General features: G+C 35.4%; 1 long non-coding RNA gene across 1 annotated transcript in view; it reads left to right on the forward strand.

The window, feature by feature from the left end:
- LOC143231675 (uncharacterized) overlaps positions 1 to 5,984 on the forward strand; it is a 30,572-nt gene extending 24,588 nt beyond the window's left edge. Inside the window, exon 3 of the long non-coding RNA XR_013017109.1 lies at positions 5,709 to 5,984. This is a non-coding gene — a long non-coding RNA (uncharacterized LOC143231675). The remainder of the gene's footprint in view (positions 1 to 5,708) is intronic.
- Positions 5,985 to 20,065: the final 14,081 nt, after the last annotated feature.

Below are 20,065 nucleotides of genomic sequence, written 5' to 3' on the forward strand. Positions count from 1 at the left end.
TTGAAAAGTAATTTATTTTGAGTGTGATGATACAGCCTTTGTTCATGTGAACTTAAGGAGCTGCTGGAAGAGACACTTCCTTTTATAATAACATTGTGCTAATCACAGACTGGAATCAATTTGAAAAACTACATATATCACTTTATAATTTAGATGGTTAAATACATCATATGCCACGTAGTGACTTAATGCATCAAATGATCTAAGTCTGCAGCATCTTTGATACATTTAGCCACTCCAAAAATCTCTGTTAGTCATTCCAGAGTCATTAATATAATTAAAAAACAACAGAGGACCCAAAATAAAGCCCTGAGGCACACTGCTTATAATCGTGATTCAGTCAGATCAAATTCCATTTATTACAACTCTCCACTGAATTTTTATCCAACATAACAACATTTTTCTACACACAGATTTGATTTTTCTAACAAGTCTTTTGTGAGGCACCTTATTAAACCGTCTCTGAAAACCAACGTAAACCAAATCTTCAATATTTCCTTCATTAACGCTTCCAGTAACATCCACAAAGGATTTCGGAATATTTGTTAAATGAGATATTTTCGTAGCGAAACATCTCTGGATCTTTAACACTACATCAAACTCATGATGACATTGTCACTGTATCAGATTTCTCTAAGTGACTCTGCAATGCATCTTTGACCACACTCTCCAAAATATTTCCAACTATTCATGTAAGACTACCTGACCTATAATTGCTCAACTTTTTTTCTCACAGTTTCAGAACATAAAATGATTCTACATTCTGACGTAGTGGTTTATAACAAATCCTGTTCATAAGACTTTTCTCTTTATATCCACTAACACTGATCAAAACTATGATTTAACTGAAGAAGAGCTCCCCCACTAGTACAGTTGTAAGTCTACGGATTTACATCGCTAAAATCAGGGTTTCGATTCCCCTCGGTGGGCTCAGCAGATAGCCCGATGTGGCTTTGAAAACACACAACTGAAGAAGATGCTATTTGCTCGTCATATAGATAGCTATCCCCCATTTTTTTCTCACTCTATCTGTATTAAACTATCTTTATTTTATCATAATTGTTCAAATCCAACCACCTCTCAGTGATAATCATAATATCACAATTATCATTTTCCACAAATGCTTTTACTAATGAGGTTTATTTCTAATACTCTTAGCATTACAATACTAGCAATTATTCATATATTTTAAAACATGTTCATGTTTTATGCCCCTCATTCGTGTTTTATTTTACCACATATTTTAAAACACATTCATGTTTTATGCCCCTCATTCGTGTTTTATTGCACCACATATTTTAAAACATATTCATGTTTTATGCCCCTCATTTGTGTTTTATTGCACCACATATTTTAAAACACATTCATGTTTTATGCCCCTCATTCGTGTTTTATTGCACCACACATTTTAAAACATATTCATGTTTTATGCCCCTCATTCGTGTTTTATTGCACCACATATTTTAAAACATATTCATGTTTTATGCATCTCATTTGTGTTTCATTGCACCACATTTTTCCCATTTTACTAATAAAATAGGTGTCATCTCTGTCTAGTCCTAATTTAAATCTACCACTGGCCGGGCATGGCCAAGCGTGTTAAGGCGTGCGACTCGTAATCTGAGGGTCGCGGGTTTGCATCCCCTTCGCGCCAAACATGCTCGCCCTTTCAGCCGTGGGGGCGCTATAATGTGACGGTCAATCCCACTATTCGTTGGTAAAAGAGTAGCCCAAGAGTTGGCGGTTGGTGGTGATGACTAGCTGCCTTCCCTCTAGTCTTACACTGCTCAATTAGGGACGGCTAGCACAGATAGTCCTCGAGTAGCTTTGTGCAAAATTCAAAAAGAAAAACAAACAACAAATCTACCACTACAGCTGAGTTAATAGCCCTTAATAAGATGCTAGCCCTGCTTTATTTAAGTGTATGACATCAATTTCAGAAAGATTAACTTTCCCATTAAAATTATTCCACAAATTTAACCAACCTGTTTGCTCCAACGTGCATGTCGGTATAAGCCTGACATTCAATTCTATTTACATGCTTAGTATCTCATTTCCACAATTTATTCTTTGCAAAAAACAAGCTATCAACGATCTATATAAATATCAATACATTTCTAAGATGCATTTATCCTTAAATAGTTAGCCCCAACATTTATCACAAAAACTGTCATGTTACTAGACCACTTAACTGTTTTCCTACTTCTATTAGGTATATCCTGCATCCTTATTACCGGACAGCAAAATCATAATATTCTACTCCTATTTAATTCGCATACTATGTTATCTACATGTCTAACTACAGAGTCACCTACGACTATAACTTCACTATACTTTACACTATTATCTCTCATGGTCCCTAACCTACTCATTCTCATAACTAGCAAGTAATTGGTCACATAAACTAAACACAAACCAATCGTTACTCTAATTGGTTTATTTTCTAAGATTGCCCTATTTCTTTTCTTGGGAAATCCTGTTTCCAAACTGTACTCTTGGCATTCAGAACTTTTAAGTTCTTCAATAGACCCACCGATACTCCAATCAAATTACGTTTCTCCTTTTCCATCACCTCTATAACTCTATCAAAACGAGAAACAATCCAATTTCTCTTTTTAAATATCACACCCTGCAAATAAACTGTATATGCTGGTTACTAGCCTCCATAAAAATACACTTTAACCCACAGTTTAATCACTAAACACTCTTTTCGCATATATCACACTTTATCAACTGAAAACTCTTAGAACCTCGACTACTCTTAATTATAACTGTTAATTATATTAACTGAAATTGTTAGTGTAAGGTACAATAAAGTTAAAATTATATTTAAAATATTATGAATAGTATTAGTGTTACTATTAACACTTAACTAGTTAGGTTTAGATTCACTAGCTTACTATATTAAATATATAACCCTAATTTTTGCATATAAATAATAATATATTAAGTTATAAATTTTATAAAGAGAATTTTGTCTTTAACTAAAATTTAACGCCAAGACTAATGATAACAATAACGATTAACCATATAATTGTTATCCAATTTAAACTTAGCTTAGATACTTAAATATCAATACTTATTATAAAATAACTTTAAGATGTATCTTGCCAAGCAACTTTCTAATGATAATAATTAAGTTTTATTTAAAATAAATGCCCTATGATGCTATGTTTTGTAGTTTTTAAATGCTTACACGTGTAAAGGTTTTAACGCTATTTTAACATCTAAATTTCTTTCAGTTTAACACATATTTAGAAGTGTATGTAACTTATATTGTTAAATGTGTATTGCACAAGTTCCACATGTTTGTTAAGTTTCTAGAATATTCTTGAACATAGAAATCAGCAATATATGTTTTACAAAGCAGTAATCTTCAAATATTGTTGTCAAGTGAACTTTTAGTAATCTTCAAATATTGTTGTCAAGTGAACTTTTAGTAATCTTAAAATATTGTTGTCAAGTGAACTTTTAGTAATCTTAAAATATTGTTGTCAAGTGAACTTTTGAAAATTCCGTCTTAACGTTTATAAATCAACACGCTGAGGGACAGTTATTTAGGATATTATTAGTCTGCTATAGTATGTATACTATAAACATCGGAAGCTATGTTGTGATAAACTCTTATTAATAGGAAATATACAGATATTTTTAACCAAGAAGTCTTATAGATTTCAATATTACAAACTTCAGTGAATTAGCTTTGGACGTTATGATTATATGTTGTTGTGAACAGCTAACGTATGAGTAAATAGAGTTAGCTAGCATTCCCGTCAAGTGGAGTGTATCTGTGTATCAACATAAAATTAATTCGCGCCTCATGAACCGTCGACAAGATATTCAGTTCCACATAAGATAATTTATTTGTTTTGGAATTTCGCGCAAAGCTACTCGAGGGCTATCTGCGCTAGCCGTCCCTAATTAAGCAGTGTAACACTAGAGGGAAGGCAGCTAGTCATCACCACCCATCGCCAAATCTTGGAGTGCATTCTTACTAACTGCTGGACAACATAGCTACTGGATAACACGTGTAAAATGGTTCATAGCTACTGCAACTACCATAATATCTATTATAAAGCATGAAAGCTGGTAATCTGAATGTATCATAATCAACATTTGTCTGCTTCAAAGCTCAAACTCTGACCTGTTTTCTTCTACATCAAAAACATGAGTCTAGGCTATTTTGGTAGTCCAAATTTTGCGTACAACTTTCTGGTAGACAGTTAAGGCTTTAGAGAAATTAAAAGTTAAAAGTGGATGAAGTCTTGTAATAAAATGATAAACAAACGTATTTTCTAGCAACGGGGAAATGAGTGGGAAAATTTCTTGCAACGGGGTCTAAAACGTGGATGGGTATAAAATTTTTATTAAAATAACGTACAGAACAACGTTTCGACCTTCTTAGGCCATCTTCAGGTTGACAAAGAGAGTTAGCAACTTACTGCTGCTGGATTCACGAGAGTTGGGTTCGAGGTTGTAGGGGACGTTGCAGTATACGTTAGGTTTATTAATTAGTATAGGCATAAAGGTGTTCCTTTATATTGGTTTAATTTTGGTTTTAGTTGTATCAGTAGGGCTTCTTTGATTTTGCTTTCGTTTATATTTGTTTCCCTGCTTAATATGTTGGTGTTTCTTATAGTTATATTGTGTTTATTTGATTTGCCTTGCTCAAAAACGTGCGAAGGTGATTTTTTTGTGTGTTCTTTCAATCTAGTTTTCATTTGTCTGCTTCTTTCTCAGATGAGCGAATGGTGCTGATAAACAGACACTTCACTGAAGGAACCACTAAAATACGTGGTACAGCTTGTGACAGACAATTAATTTTCACTTGTTACACTTAACACCATGTGAACCAGATCTGTCAAAGACATCAGTGCATTTAAAAATTGCAACAGCAAATAGAGCTAAATAACATTACACGCTCATGGTTTACTACTATTATTTCGTTCATTCTGGATTATGCACAACAAATGATCAGCATGAAAACTGCACATAAAGAAGAGGTTCGAAAAAAATAGAACACCTGTTCTTGAGCTAGCCACATCAATGTTCTACACTCTAAAAGTTCAAAGGACAAGGTTTACATCTCCTGTAAATCACTGTTCATGAGAACCAGAAAACTTACGGACTTGGAAACGTGTTCTTAATCCATAAAACGTTTCTTATGTAAGTATGATGAACGTCATGAGAAGTTGTTTGCAGAAAATGAAGTTTGTTTCTCTTGAATTTCACGCAAAGCTACTCGAGGGCTATCTGCGCTAGCAGTCCCTAATTTAGCAGTGTAAGACTGGAGAGAAAGCAGCTAGTCATCACCACCCACCGCCAACTCTTGGGCTACTCTTTTACCAACGAATAGTGGGATCGACCGTCACTTATTATAATACCCCCACGGCTGAAAGGGCGAGCATGTTTGGTACGACGGTGATTCGAACCCGTGACCCTCAGATTACGAGTCGAACGCCTGAACTCATCTGGCCATGTCTGGCCTATATTGATGTAATCTTTCTATGTAAGTACAAGTTGTGTTTCTAGTACTTGACGATTTTACTGTCCATCAGTATTTGATGTTATCAGCGGCTACATACTTGCTTCAATAGGCAAATATAAGTAATAAATACAAACACTCGATCAAACTGAAATAATTTAGGCCTAATAAGTAGTTTAAATGGTCCTCTAATATTTTTAGAAAATTACTTTTTTTCTTGCAGATGGTAACTTTCTCCGTACGAGTGTGAGTGTGTGTGTTTTCTTATAGTAAAGCCACATTGGGCTGTCTGCTGAGTCCACCGAGAAGAGTTGAACCTCTGATTTTATCGTCGTAAATCTCAAGACTTACCGCTGTACCAACGGGAGACTTCTACTTACGAAAGAGCTTATGTGAACAGACCAAACAATGAGCATGCCGTTATTGTAACACAACATAAAGATAACAATAATAGTTTTATTCAAAATATAAATTATAAATTTTTGAGTAGACAATAAAAAAGTTGTTCTAAGGCGAAGGGAAGTATTACTGTTTTATTTTTTGAAAAAAGCTTCGCAACCATATTTCCAAAATCTAAAATAGTATACAAGAACTAATCGATGTTATAATTTTAAAGTTCAATCTAACTACATATTATGAAAACAGTTTGCACCTAATTTCACGCAGCTAAGTTGAGTGTTCTGAAAGTGATATACAACATATATGGATGAAACGATTTCTCCCTGCTAGTCGGGTAATAATAATAAAGAACCGTCAAACACCTAAGAATTCCTTTGCGACATTTAGTAAACGATGAGACTCATAGATGTCGCTAAATTCAAACTCTCTGTTTAAGGTTCTGAATTTTTCGATAAACATTACAAGAAAATCATTTGATTGCTTTAGTTTTATTAAAATTATAGCATTGTGATATTCAGGATTTTTCATAAGCCTTTAAGTCCGTTTTCAAGTTTACCATTTTCTCACTAGGTGTCATCTCTGTTGTAGATGTGGTCGCTCATGTGGTCAAATATAGCAAGATTGAACCTTCTTGAAATGTGTAAAAATAAAATGGAATTACAAATACTTCTATTTATTTTTCAGCTTTAAGGGGGGAAGATATACGTTATTTAAAATATATTGATAACTAAGAAATCTGTTCGAAATTAATAAAGTGAAAATAAAACTTTTGAATGTTCACTGTGTGAGTTTTGTTTATTACAATTAATTTTAAATGCGAAATATTTAAAGATTTCATTCTCTATTTGCTGTATTTATTAACATGATATAATTTATAAACCATAAATAAAGTGCTTAGTAGACGTCAAAACCAGGGTTCCGGGTCAACTATTTATATTATGTTTATGTTATTCTATTAATAACAAATAATGGAAATCTTAAAATAAAAGTGAACTTGCCCACATTAGACTTGTACTTAGGCCTAGCGTGACTAGATAGTGAAGGCGTTCGACTCGTAATATGAGAGTCTCAGGTTCGAATCCCCTTTACACCAAATATGCTTTCTGTTACATCCATGGGGGAGTTATAATGTGACGATCAATTCCTCTATTCGTTGATAAAAGAGTATTCCAGCAGTTGGCGGTGGGTGGTGATGATTAGTTGCCTTCCTTCTAGTCTTACACTGCTAAATTAGGGGTGGCTAGCGCAGATAGCCGTCGTGTAGCTTTGCGCGAAATTCAAATCAAACAAACCACTAAACTCTTGTATCTCTGGATCCTTGGTGGTATTATTTCATCTCAATGTCTATTTGTTTGGGAACTAAGAAAAAGGAAAACAACATGATCGTTTGCCTCTTATCAGACCACTAAAATTTGTTCACGAAGCTATGATGACATACAACTGTGTATTGTTATTGTATGCACCAAAGATAGGTCTCGGCTTTTTCTTCATTCTATTTAACATTTTCTATATTGTTACCACACCCATCTGCACAAACTGTGTTCATGTCTAGTGCATACACATGTGTTTTGAACGATAGGGTTTGGTACATGCACGTGATACCTTGCACTACATCACTGAACTTTTCCTATGCACATTTATGTTTCTGAGTCTATATTTTATTTACGCTATATGTTTCTGTTAGACTTATACGGTTTCTCGTTATTGAAACTTGCTCTATGCCTTATCCCTTATTTTTGAAAAGCTTTTACCATTTACACCTTCACAATTGGTTTCGATTATATACTCTTGTTATTTATCAATGTTTTAGCTTATATTCCTGATTCGCATAGGAAAAAAAAATATTGTTTGTTGGTTGGAATAAAACCATATTATATTATCTGTAGTTGACACAGCACATAATAGAACCCTGAGTTTTAGCGTTATAAGTCCATAAATTAAACACTCTACCACCAGAGAACTAGAGAATGTTGTTTGTTTCTTTTATGAATTTCGCGCAAAACTACTCGAGGACTATCTGCGCTAGCCGTCCTTAATTTAGCAGTATAAGACTAGAGGAAAGACAGCTAGTCATCTACACCTACCGCCAATTCCTGGGCTACTCTTTCACCACGAGTAATGGGACTGACCGTGTGGTAATAACACCCCCACGACTGAAAGGGCGAGCATGTATGGTGTGACGGGGATTCGAATTTGCGACCCTAAAGTTAGGAGTAAAGCACTTTAACCACGACGGAATAGGAGCTTTGTTCCAAGTGTGAATGAATTTCTTCACACTTGCTCAAATTACCTTCATAAATATATATATATATATTTATTGTTCCTTCTCACAAAAGTCGCTTGAGGAGGTTATGTTCAGTCCCTTGGAATTTCTAACTGCTATCTCCTTCCAGGTTACACTTCCAGTTTCTGAGGAGACGTTTTCTGTTTTTTTTTACATTTACTGCAAGCGTACCTCTGTTTCGTATCAATATATATTTTTCTAACTCTCTCAGTGCTCTTCATGTCTCGCTCTATATCTTCCTTCATACTGCCCACCCAATTGTTCATTCATCATTATCAAGCTCAATTTATATGGATATTTTGGCATCAGGGAATATTTGTCAGTAAACGTGTCGACAAACTTCTCGGGCTTGGTGTACGGAAATCCCATGTATATAGGTATTACTCCGCTGTGCCAAATAGGACTTTAAGTTATATCTTCCTTCTAAACTTATTCAATCATAAATAGCCTTATGGGACTCCTCCTGTAATTGATAGTTTCACATTTAATACACGGTTTCTTCCTCTCGTTGTGTTAGCGCCCCCTATAGATCAATGAGTGTCGTATACTCCAGATTACATTGTTCAAAATCCAGCTATAAAAATATTCTATTTTGCGAACTCTGGTGTTTTCATATCTTCTTAGAATGCTTTACTTATTTAACTTTCTCTGGCAGAGTAAAATAAGTTGGAGTTTGGTCTATTTTTACTTTTCAAATAATCGCAAAAGGTTCGAACTTTACATCTTTATTTATAATATCTAAGTGCTTATTATTGAGGTTTAACCCTATTTAGGACAGTTTAGATCTATTGTATCTAATATTATGAGTGTCATATAAAATACAGGGTAGTTTATTTGGGTTTGTTTTGAATTTCGCACAAAGCTACTCGAGGACTATCTGCGCTAGCCGTCCCTAATTTTGTAATGTAGGACTAGAATGAATGCAGCTAGTCATTACCACCCTCCGCCAACTCTTAGGCCACTTTTACCAATGAACAGTGGGACTGACCGTAACATTATAAGTCTGTACGGCTGAGAAGGCGAGCATGTTTGGTGTGACGGGGATTCAAACCCGTACAGGGTAGCCCAAACCTATTTTCGCTATTTGAAAAGTCAATAGCTAAAGAAACAGAACGACAAATGTTTTAGTTATTGTAGCCCAACTAAAATAGTGTTAGTTTCACTCCAGTGAATTGTATTACTAAGTAAAATGGTGATCTGGCAAGAAAAGGCTCAATGGGTTGTTTAGCTGGCAGAAACCAAGTCAATGATTGTGGTACAGTGTTATAATAGGCACCAGTAGTGGAAAGAAATATGGGGTATGTTAGAGATGTCGTGTATTGCACCCACATAGCAAACATCACAGAGCTAATTGTAAACACGTTGCAGAAAACATAAACTGAAATTGAGAATTGTTAGTGGTGTAAACATAGAAGCCTATTTACATCTCATTAACATTTGTTTGAGTTGAGATAAAAGACAGTGCATTTTCTTGGTTAATTAATTATCAAATGTTAATATGGGTCAGTTAATTTTGGACCACCCAGTACAGCAAAATTCTGTTGCAAAACATTTCATTTTTGATGGTTAGAAATGAACACACATTGAAGAATTCGTAAGACAGTTTTTGCAGTTTTGAGGGGGTACATGGAGACCAGTAGACTAAATTCAATACTTAATTGTTGTTTGTGTTATAACGAAGAAATGCACTACAACTTATAGCCTTTCCATAGTTTGTTAAATCTGGTTAAACAGACTGGGAGGAACATGGGGACGGCTGTGACCACAATCTCAACACTTTCTACCAATGTTGGGCATTACTTCATAGGCCAAGCGTACAAACCATAGAACTGCAAATGAAGGGTTTAGAACAGTCCACTCAAATCAAAGAGAAGATGAGACTCATCGGATCATGGTATTAAAGTACCACTGCCAACAGCAGGCAGCCAAGTCAATAAAGGCCTAGGCACGGTAAGGCTGTGATAAAGGACGTCTCGTATACCTCCTATACAAAAATAAAAGGCTATCTCATCTTCAAGAGGACGTATCACAAACTTGCAAAATTTTATGGCACGTTGCAAGTTCCCGGATGTAATGTTAAGGTTCCATCAGGCAAATAACTACAACACGTATAAGTGCTAGGTATGACTATATTTATTTCATTCATTAGTGTACATAGCTATTCTATATATGTATATATAATCATATTTGTTTGCAAAACTAGTGTTAAAGGTTTTATTTTGTGTACACAGTGAATATTTCAGTGAATAGTTGTTTACTATATTTATGAAGGCACTAAATGTATAAGTGTGTGGATTTAAGGTATGGTATTGTTGTAACTTTGCGAGTTGAGTTTTTAGGTGTTTGTTCTGGTTGTTGCGTGGAAATGTTTCAACAACAGTTGTTGGTGTGAACGAAGTAATGCTTCGTAGAACTGATTTCTTCATTTATGTAGTCAGTTGAACAAACTGTATGTATAAAGTGTTTTAGTGTGTTAAATTTTGTTTGAATTTCTGGAGTTTATTCCAAGAGATGTGAAGGCCTATCTGAATAACTGTTCGGTGAGTTTTGGTTTTGAAATGTGTGTTGGATCTCACAATGTCAAGGTTACGAAAATATAACTGTTTGTTATTTTCGTTTTCAATTGTGAATCTAATGTTAGGGTGAATGGAGTTTATGTGTTAAAATAAAATAGGTATATGTTTAGTAGCAGCTAATTCAGCAAAGATGTCGTCGACATAGATGCACCAGAATTTAGGGGATGAACCAGATATCTTATGGTTTGTGTTTCTATCTGGGTCATAAATATGTTGGTGAAATAGGGTTGGCCATTTTTAAACCATGTGTTGGAAAAAGAGAATTGGTTGTTGTGAATTCTAGGAGGAAAACAAAAGGTATACAGAGGATAAGATTGGAATAATTACAGTAGATGTCAAGTGTAATATTACAAGCTCTCGTGACGGTATATTCTGTGTAAAGTGACACACAGTCAAAGCTAGCCTTTAACACTTTAGAAATTAGGTGGTTTAATGTGTTCCTAAAGTTAAATACATCTTTTAAAAAATGAACCTACAGGTTTTGTGTGAGGAGAGGGCCGACACCACGTATTTAATAAGCTTGTAGTTAAGTTTATAGTGTAGGTCGTGTGAGGCTATCTTGTTTGTGTGGGGGTTGAGAATACTCTAAAGTTGTGATGTGTGTTAGATAGAAATAAATAAATTCAGTAATAATGTTGTCCTTCATATACGACAGGGATTTATATATAGGTTATGTATTTTCTTGTATCTACGTAAGTTACTTGAACCGAACGATGACACAATATTTTCGAAACATTGTACATAATGAAGATTTCTTCATTTGTAATTCAAACCGTTTCCAAACATTAATTCATTAGATTATTTGTTACTACACATTTCGCAAAGTATCTCGATCATTCACGTTCATGAACATTCTGGGTATTTCAGGACTACGTCTATAAGTTTGTTTGTTTTTGTGAATTTCGCACAAAGCTACTCGAGGGCTATCTCTGCTAGCCGTCCCTAATTTAGCAGTGTGAGACTAGAGTGAAGACAGCTAGTCATCACCACCCACCGCCTACTCTCGGGCTACTCTTTTACCAACGAATAGTGGAATTGACCGTAACATTATAACGCTCCCACGGCTGAAAGGGCGAGCATGTTTGGTACGACCGGGATTCGAACCAGCGACCCTCAGATTACGAGTTGAACGCCTTAACCCACCTGGCCAGGCCGGACCGACTACGCTCATAAGATTCTGAAGTGTCATAGTTGTATCAGTAGATCCGTCTAGAAAATAACTCGAAACATTTGAGATACTTTATGCGTAATCTGCCTATATTGGTAGTTTATTATATTGTGATTTTATGTAAAAAGTTGTTTCTATGCTATTTGTTTTTCCCAGTTTATGTCAGAGTGTTTATTTGTTGTGAAAGGCTCGTTATGTTTTAACTTTGCAATTGTTATTACCCCTAGTGGCACAACTCTAAATCAAAAGACTTATAACGTTAAGAATCGGGTTTCGATACTTGTGGTGGGCACAACACAGTTAGCCCATTGTATCACTTTGCACTTAACAACAAATAAGCAAACAAGAGCTGTTAGCGTATAAATTATTAATGTGTTTTAATTATTTATAATGTATTCATTTTATGTTTGAAGTATTTTAAAAGCGTTTTATTTTCTTAATGCATCTTCCTTTGTATCAATGGATTTAATTTGTTTCAACTTTAACAGGTTTACTTTATCAGTTAATAATACTGTTTCTTGTTAAATTTTATTATTCTGTATTTCCTGAATATAATTTATTGTTCAAGAGATTATGTTTAGTTTAAAGTACTGTAGAAGGTGGATGACTAATGTTAAATGTTTATCATGCTATATTTTATATTGCTATTTTGAAAAGCTGTTTTCCATTTGTGACAGTAAGTACTGCTAGACAAGCACTTTTACAGGGGTGAGGATGAACTTCCCGATTTCTTGGGACATACGCGAGTATTTAAATTGGGTTTTATGTTATAAAGCGATGGACATCTGGGATGACCTGTGTTTCATTTGAGGAGAAATGTCATACAGAATCTTCCCATTGTTTTGTTCTTGTTTAGTTCATAAATATTTTTGATAAATAACTGCTTTATTCAAGTTTGATTTCAAGATCAGAAAGACCATCAAGTAAACAACTTAAGATATCACTTCAGTTGCGTGCGACCCCAGAATCACTCTGATTGATCATTAAACGTGTTTTCTTCCTGCAAAAGTAACTGCTGTTAGACAGACAATTGTTGTTGTTTTTCTGTTCACTAACCGGGAAATTCCCGCCCACGAGCGAAAGCAAGAGTGGTCACGTGAGAAATATACGGCCCACGAACATTCTAGATTTGTATTCGTTTCAATGTTTAATATAGCAGATCAAGCTAACTCCTATAAATATATATTTTGGAGATTTATTAAACAGAGGTTTAATTTGGATATTTATAAAATTAATTATTTTCATAATGGCATCGTTTTCTGCGCGTGCCTCAAGGTTTCGTTAAGTTACAATCAAAATGTAGTTAAATTACTTTATTATCATAGTATACGAATAAACTTAGCATTAAAACATAGCTTGTATGTTTGTTTTGAATTTCGCGCAAAGCTACACAAAGCCTATTTGCGCTAGCTTTCCCTAATTTAGCAGTGTAAGACTAGAGGGAAGGCAGGTAGTCATCACCACCCACCGCCAATTCTTGGGCTACTCTTTTATCGACGTATAGCGTGATTGACCGTCATATTATAACGACCCCACGGCTGAAAGAGCGAGCATGTTTGGTGTGACTGAGATTCGAACCCTCGATCCTCGAATTACCAGTCGACTGCTTTAACCACCTGGCCATGCTAATAATCCAAATTGTAATATTATGTAAGTTTTTATTTTGAGACAATACTGAAAAAAATCTTGAATTTTTTGCTAGTGTGCGAATTGTGACATTTGCAGGTATCTTCCTTTTCTAATTTGTTCACCACAGCTCCAAGAAGTACAAAATTAAACGTACTTTAATGATTATAATATAGTTACTAACTAGGCAAATCATAATTTTTATAGCCCACCTGTCACATTTCTTTCAAAAAGTTATCAATAATTTTCTTTGACGTTTATTTATAGCAATAAAAAGCCAAGGTTTCAATCTACCAAGTGACATATTATATAAAGTTTTTTATTTACAAATTATCGTTCCTTTCGCTTTCAGTTCAAAATTTATTCCCACAGGAAACACATTGACTAGTGTAGCGGAATTAAAGTCATTGTTGGCCCCCGCTAGTACAGCGGTAAGTCTCCGGATTTACAACGATAAAATCAGGGGTTTGATTCCTCTTGGTGGGCTCAGCAGATAGCCCACTGTGGCTTTGCTATAAGAAAACACAAACAAACACAATCAATATCGTTGGACTCCCCCGCTAGTACAGCGGTAAGTCTACGGATTTACAACGCTAAAATCGGGGGTTCGATTCCCCTCGGTGGGCTCAGCAGATAGCCCACTGTGGCTTTGCTATAAGAAAACACAAACAAACACAATCAATATCGTTGGACTCCCCCGCTAGTACAGCGGTAAGTCTACGGATTTACAACGCTAAAATCAGGGGTTCGATTCCCCTCGGTGGGCTCAGCAGACAGCCCAATGTGGCTTTGCTATAAGAAAACACACATATACAAAGTCATTATTTACAAACTGAATTCATTGCAGCCAACAAGACATTGGAACATTTAAAACATTGTTTATAAAATGTCCATTCCTATATTATAAATTCACTTGAACAATTCCAATAAAACACCAAAATAAATTGCTTATTTACCAAGTCTTTTCAGTAGCTTTCTCTTCCAAGTTATATATGAGGTGGAATTTTGTCCATTGTTGTCACCAGGTGAATTCTTTCTCGGCAGATGGTCAGTGAAATCTACTTACAGAATTCTTCTGTGCTATTCTATAAATCGTGTACATAAAGAAGTAATACTATGGAGAAAGGAAATAGGGAGATACTGAGAAGTAATATTTGGCTATTGTAAAAGTACAGTACAATAGAAAGACAAGTATTACACACAGCTAGTGATTAGAGTGAATAAAGATATTAGTGTTTATTCATATGTATTCAGTTTCTAATAACCTAATTATCATATCATACATTCATAAGTTTTGAGTCAATTTATGTGTAAATTTGAAAGTACGTAAGCATTCAGTTATGTTCCACATTATAGAATACAGCGCTTGTATATCTAATATTATAGGTGATCTGCCGTACTTCAACTGTAATGAGGTGTGTCATGACACATATATCACTTGTTTACAGTGTTGTGGGTCACAATCAAGCCACTTAACGTGTTTGTGCATTTTGTTATTCAAAATGATTTCCAGTCTTATTATAACATTTCGCCTAAATCAGAAACTACGCTGAAAAGTATTTGTGGTATTAAAATACTACAAAAATATATACGCTATTATTTTAGTGTTAATACTAAAGATGTATAGGATTATAAGATATAAGAAATGAACTTCACTTACATCATGTATATATGTGGTTATTTGTCAATATTTCAGGCACATGTACTACTAGGACTAATATTTTTGCATTTCTTCGAAGCAAGTTAGTAAACTAAAACCACTCGAGTGTTTGCTTTTATAATTCTTGTCTTTGTCCCGAAGGATTTGTTCGTTTGTTTAAAGTTAAGCACAAAGCTACACAGTGAGCTATTTGCTCTCTGCCCACCAAGAGTTTAAAAAAACAGGTGTTTAGCGTTGTAAGTCCGTAAATATACCGCCGTGTCACTGGGGGCGTCCTGACAGAATGCGAAAGAGAAATAGAGCAATAATATGACGAAATTGAACAAAAGAAAAAGGTTTTATTTACTTACCACCGAACTACACAGTGGCATAGCTGTGTGTCTACGGACTTACACCACTGAAAACCGAATTTCTATAACCCTGATGGGCAGAGCACAAATAGCCCATTGTGTAGCTTTATGCCTAATTCAAACAAGCTCTTGTTCCTGCAGAACAGATAAGTGAAAAAAATAGAAAAATGTCATTTTTCCTCACGCTATTAAATAAAGTCTTCTCTCTGGTGAAATGAAACTGAACACAAAAACACGTGGTCCATCAGAGAGGCGGGAGTCTGTAGATTCTATCCCTGAGAATAAATTTAATGGAGAACGCGAACACTCTGAGAAAAATCACTTTCATAGAACAGGCGCCGAATAATATATCTATCCTATTTCCCCTGTTACGCATGACTGTTAATTAAAAAAAAACACAATATCGTGAGTGTAAAACTAAATGTGGTTTAGATTTCCTTGTAATAGATTGTTTGTTGTGACTGTGAATTGAACTGATGTTAATTTCTTTCTGTTTGTAATAATAATATTTTTTTGGCGAGAGTGTTTAGTCTATCTTTTAAAATAGTGGTAACTTACTTTATGTAGTTATCTAACCAGAATAAAACTGGGAAACTTTAGGGTTAATTTCAGTGCTCCGTTTTGTTATAGTTATATATTTTGTTAATGATTATTGTATAAAAAGCTGTATGTTACTTGATAGCTATGTTCTGTTAGTGAACGAATAAAAGTTTTGTATGCCTGCTGGCGATAAGGATTATGTAACTGATGTGTTCACTTATTGTTACATAATGTTGCTCATACGTTAAATGTGGCCCAAAGAATTTTGATATTGTTACATGTTCGTGTTTCTTGTATTTCCTGATTTTAGTTTAATTTTTTTCGCACTTTCAGAATGTCCATTTAAAGCTTTGTAGAACACAATTCCTTCTGTTTGTGTTGAATTTAGCATAACCCTGAAACATCAGATAACAACGCAAGGATACGTTACGTCAGGAAGAGGTACGTCATTCGTGTGACGTCACGACTCAGGCTAGCAGAACTCCCGCTGTTACGTTTAAAAAATTTGAATAGTGCATTGTTTATTTTTTTACAAATACAGAGCGGTCAGTGTGAAAGTTGGACAATTTATCTAGTAATTTAGCTGATAATGTTCATTAACTGTAATTTGTATCTTAGGCCATTGTGGCAAACACTGTCAAACATGTTTTTCGCGCCTATTGCGGTGTAGTTATTATTGGATTATTTTATACACTGATTCTGTGGGGCGAGTTGAACCATGTGTGTAGTTCTTTTCTGAAATAATAAGTTGTATGTGTTGGATTGGAAGTTATTCGTTTACACAGAAGTGTACGAGTCTTTCAGTTTAAAACTATTTTACTACCGAGTAAACTGATTGGTTTAACAGTATTCAGATTTTTAATTTTGTTTCCTGAATTATTGTAAAACAGCTTTTTCCAGTATCTAGGAGGAAACCTGTCGATAGTGATAGGTTTATGAGGTTGGTTAGATAGTGAGAAACTCGTTTGTTTGTTTGTTTTTAAATTTCGCGCAAAGCTACACCAGGTTGATCTGCACAAGCCGTCCCTAATTTAGCAGTGTAAGACTAGAGGAAAAGCAGCTAGTCATCACCACTCACCGCCAACTCATGGGCTACTATTTTACCAACAAATAGTGTCATTGATCGTGCCGTTATAACGCCCCCACGACTAAAAGGGCGAGCATTTTTGGGGCGACGGAGATTAGAACCCGTGACCCTCGGATTACGAGTCGCACGCCTTATCCCACTTGGCTATGCCGGGCCTAGCCCTAAGATACACTGCTTGTAATCGTGATCCGGTCAGATCTAATTCCATTTATTAGAACTCTCCACTAAATTTTTTATCCAGCATAATAACATTTCTCCACACACAGGCTTATTTTCTATAACAAGTCTTTTGTCAGGCACCTTATCAAATCTTAATAACCATCTGGCCATGCTAGGGCCTTGTAAGATATGTCATTGAGAATGATATTTTTGTATGCAGTCGTGCAAAGTTCTAGAAGTAACTTTTAATTGACATAAGATGACCTCTCTATTAAGTACACTGAAATTATTTCTGAATTTCGCGACCTCAGATAACCTCAATGTCGTACCGCACGTCTGTATCTATTCTAAAACTGGTTTGAGTGTCTTGTAGAATGTGGAACAAATGTGTCTAGATTTACCTTTTCCTATTATATCATGCAACTGTCTCCTCAACCTACATTTATAATTATTATTTGCTTACATAATTACTGGTCCTTCATGGCCAAGCGTGTTAAGGCATGCGACTCATAATCTCAGGGTCGCGGGTTCGCATTCCCGTCGCGCCAAACATGCTCGCCCTTTCAGCCGTGGGGGTGTTATAATGTGACGGTCAATCCCACTATTAGTTGGTAAAAGAGCAGCCCAAGAGTTGGCGGTGGGTGGTGATGACTAGCTGCCTTCCCTCTAGTCTTACACTTCTAAATTAGGGACAGCTAGCACAGATAGCTCTCGAGTAGCTTTGCGCGAAATTAAAAAGAAAAATCTGTATTTTTCTGATCGGTAGGTGTCATTTCTGTAGAAAAACGTAGGACAAAGATAGTAGTGTGGAATGGCGGGTATAACGTGCGACAAACAAGTTGTAATTAACACATTTTATTTGTCAAACACCTGGATAATCAAAGTCCTAACACTAACCACAGACGTATTATGTCCGATGAACTATGTACAACACAATTATTTGCACTAGTTAAAGGCATAAAAAGTTGTGAGCACTGATTTTATGTCATGCAAGTGGAACACATCGACCGTGAAATCAGTGACCTGAAGTCAGAAAAACGAGTAATAAACACGTGTAAAAGTAAGTTTCTGCGCAATCTCAGAATTCTTAAGCTTCCAAATACGAACGTGCAGAAAAGATATTGAAAGTAGTCCCTTCATAAAATGATTTTTTGATGAATCTTCATTGCTCTGTTTCTCTTTCTTGATTAAAATAGCTTTTAAAATATTGTTTCACAAAAAGACCACTAGATGGCAGAAAAATCCAACTTTATTATTTTTTTACAAATATCCATCCATTCCATGTAGTTAAACGGTAAGCCTAAACCTTTTACGATACTAGAAATATAATTTCAATACTCGTGTTGATTCGTGTTCAAAATAAATTAAGTGAACTAAGAACATCACAGAAATATCCAATGTGACAAAACGCTGTCCGTTTGACTGACTGTAACGTCGTTATCTTGGCCGTTGCGGCATCGATCGACAAGCAACTTACACAAAACGACGGCGCTTTCATCCGTGAAAAGCAGCTTTGTCTTTTTAAAATTCATGCAGCCGTATAACGAAAGATCCTCTACTCTGGCTAGATTATATTTGAGGGTAGGTTGGTAGATCTCGTGATGAGTAATAAAATAGAATCGGGTGCACGCGCGCCCCACTCGCGGTATTGCTGGTTCACAATCATAATCTGAAATTTCCCATCATCCAATTTGGTTGTCAAGGAGACACACTGAGACAACAATCGAATTGAAACGCTCGGCTGCAACTTTGTAATAACCCGTATGTTTTACACACAGCATATTTCAATTTTGAAAACGTCCAAACTAAAACGAGTTCCTTCAGCTCAGCAGACAAACGAAACCGAAACAAAAAGACAGCCCAAAGAGAAGACCCAGAAATTCGTAGTTAAACGTCACTGCCTCTACCATTACAGTTAATAACTTAAGGGTCACATAGTTGAACAAGTAGGAATATGTCTTTGATAATCAGCTATTTTAAATCTGAATCTTTAAGGATTTATAAAGATAAACATTTCAGCCAAAAATATATACAGGGTGGCCCGTAAGTCCCTACTTATCCATATGTTATTATGTTATATTCAATTACGAATGTATTATAAATTTGTTTCTCTTTTTTCAGAGAAATATGGCCGATGTAAGCCCATTTACACTTGAAGAGCGTATTGTGACAAGTACGTGGGTACATGAGCGCAAGAATACTGGTGACACCACACAGATACACTGGATACATAAGATACATGGATGGGTAGGGACTTACGGGAATCCCTGTAGAAGTCAAAATTATAATCAAACATTACTTGAAGGTAATGACCAAACATACATATAAAAATGTTGTTTTCGTGAAATACTAGAGATAGATGGCCATTCTTCATACATATATTGTTACTAGGTTACAATTAATTTTTAGAAAACATGTTCATAAAGTATTTAATTAAATATAATTTTGAGAAGAATCGATCATTACTTCCCGTCGTATGACGTCATTCAGTTTGCTTGAACACAAAATATGAATTCGTCGTTGCGTTTAACTTGCTTTTGTTTTGAATTTCGCGCAAAGCTACACGAGGGCTATCTGTGCTAGCCGTCTCTAATTTTGCAATGAAAGACTAGAGAGAAGGTTGCTAGTCATCACCACCCACCCCCAACTCTCGGGCTACTCTTTTACCAGCGAATAGTGGGATTGACCGTCACATTATAACGTCCCCACGACTTAAAAGGCGAGCATGTTT

The sequence above is a fragment of the Tachypleus tridentatus genome, chromosome 11 (assembly GCF_004210375.1).
Source record: "Tachypleus tridentatus isolate NWPU-2018 chromosome 11, ASM421037v1, whole genome shotgun sequence".
Lineage (NCBI taxonomy): Eukaryota > Metazoa > Arthropoda > Merostomata > Xiphosura > Limulidae > Tachypleus > Tachypleus tridentatus.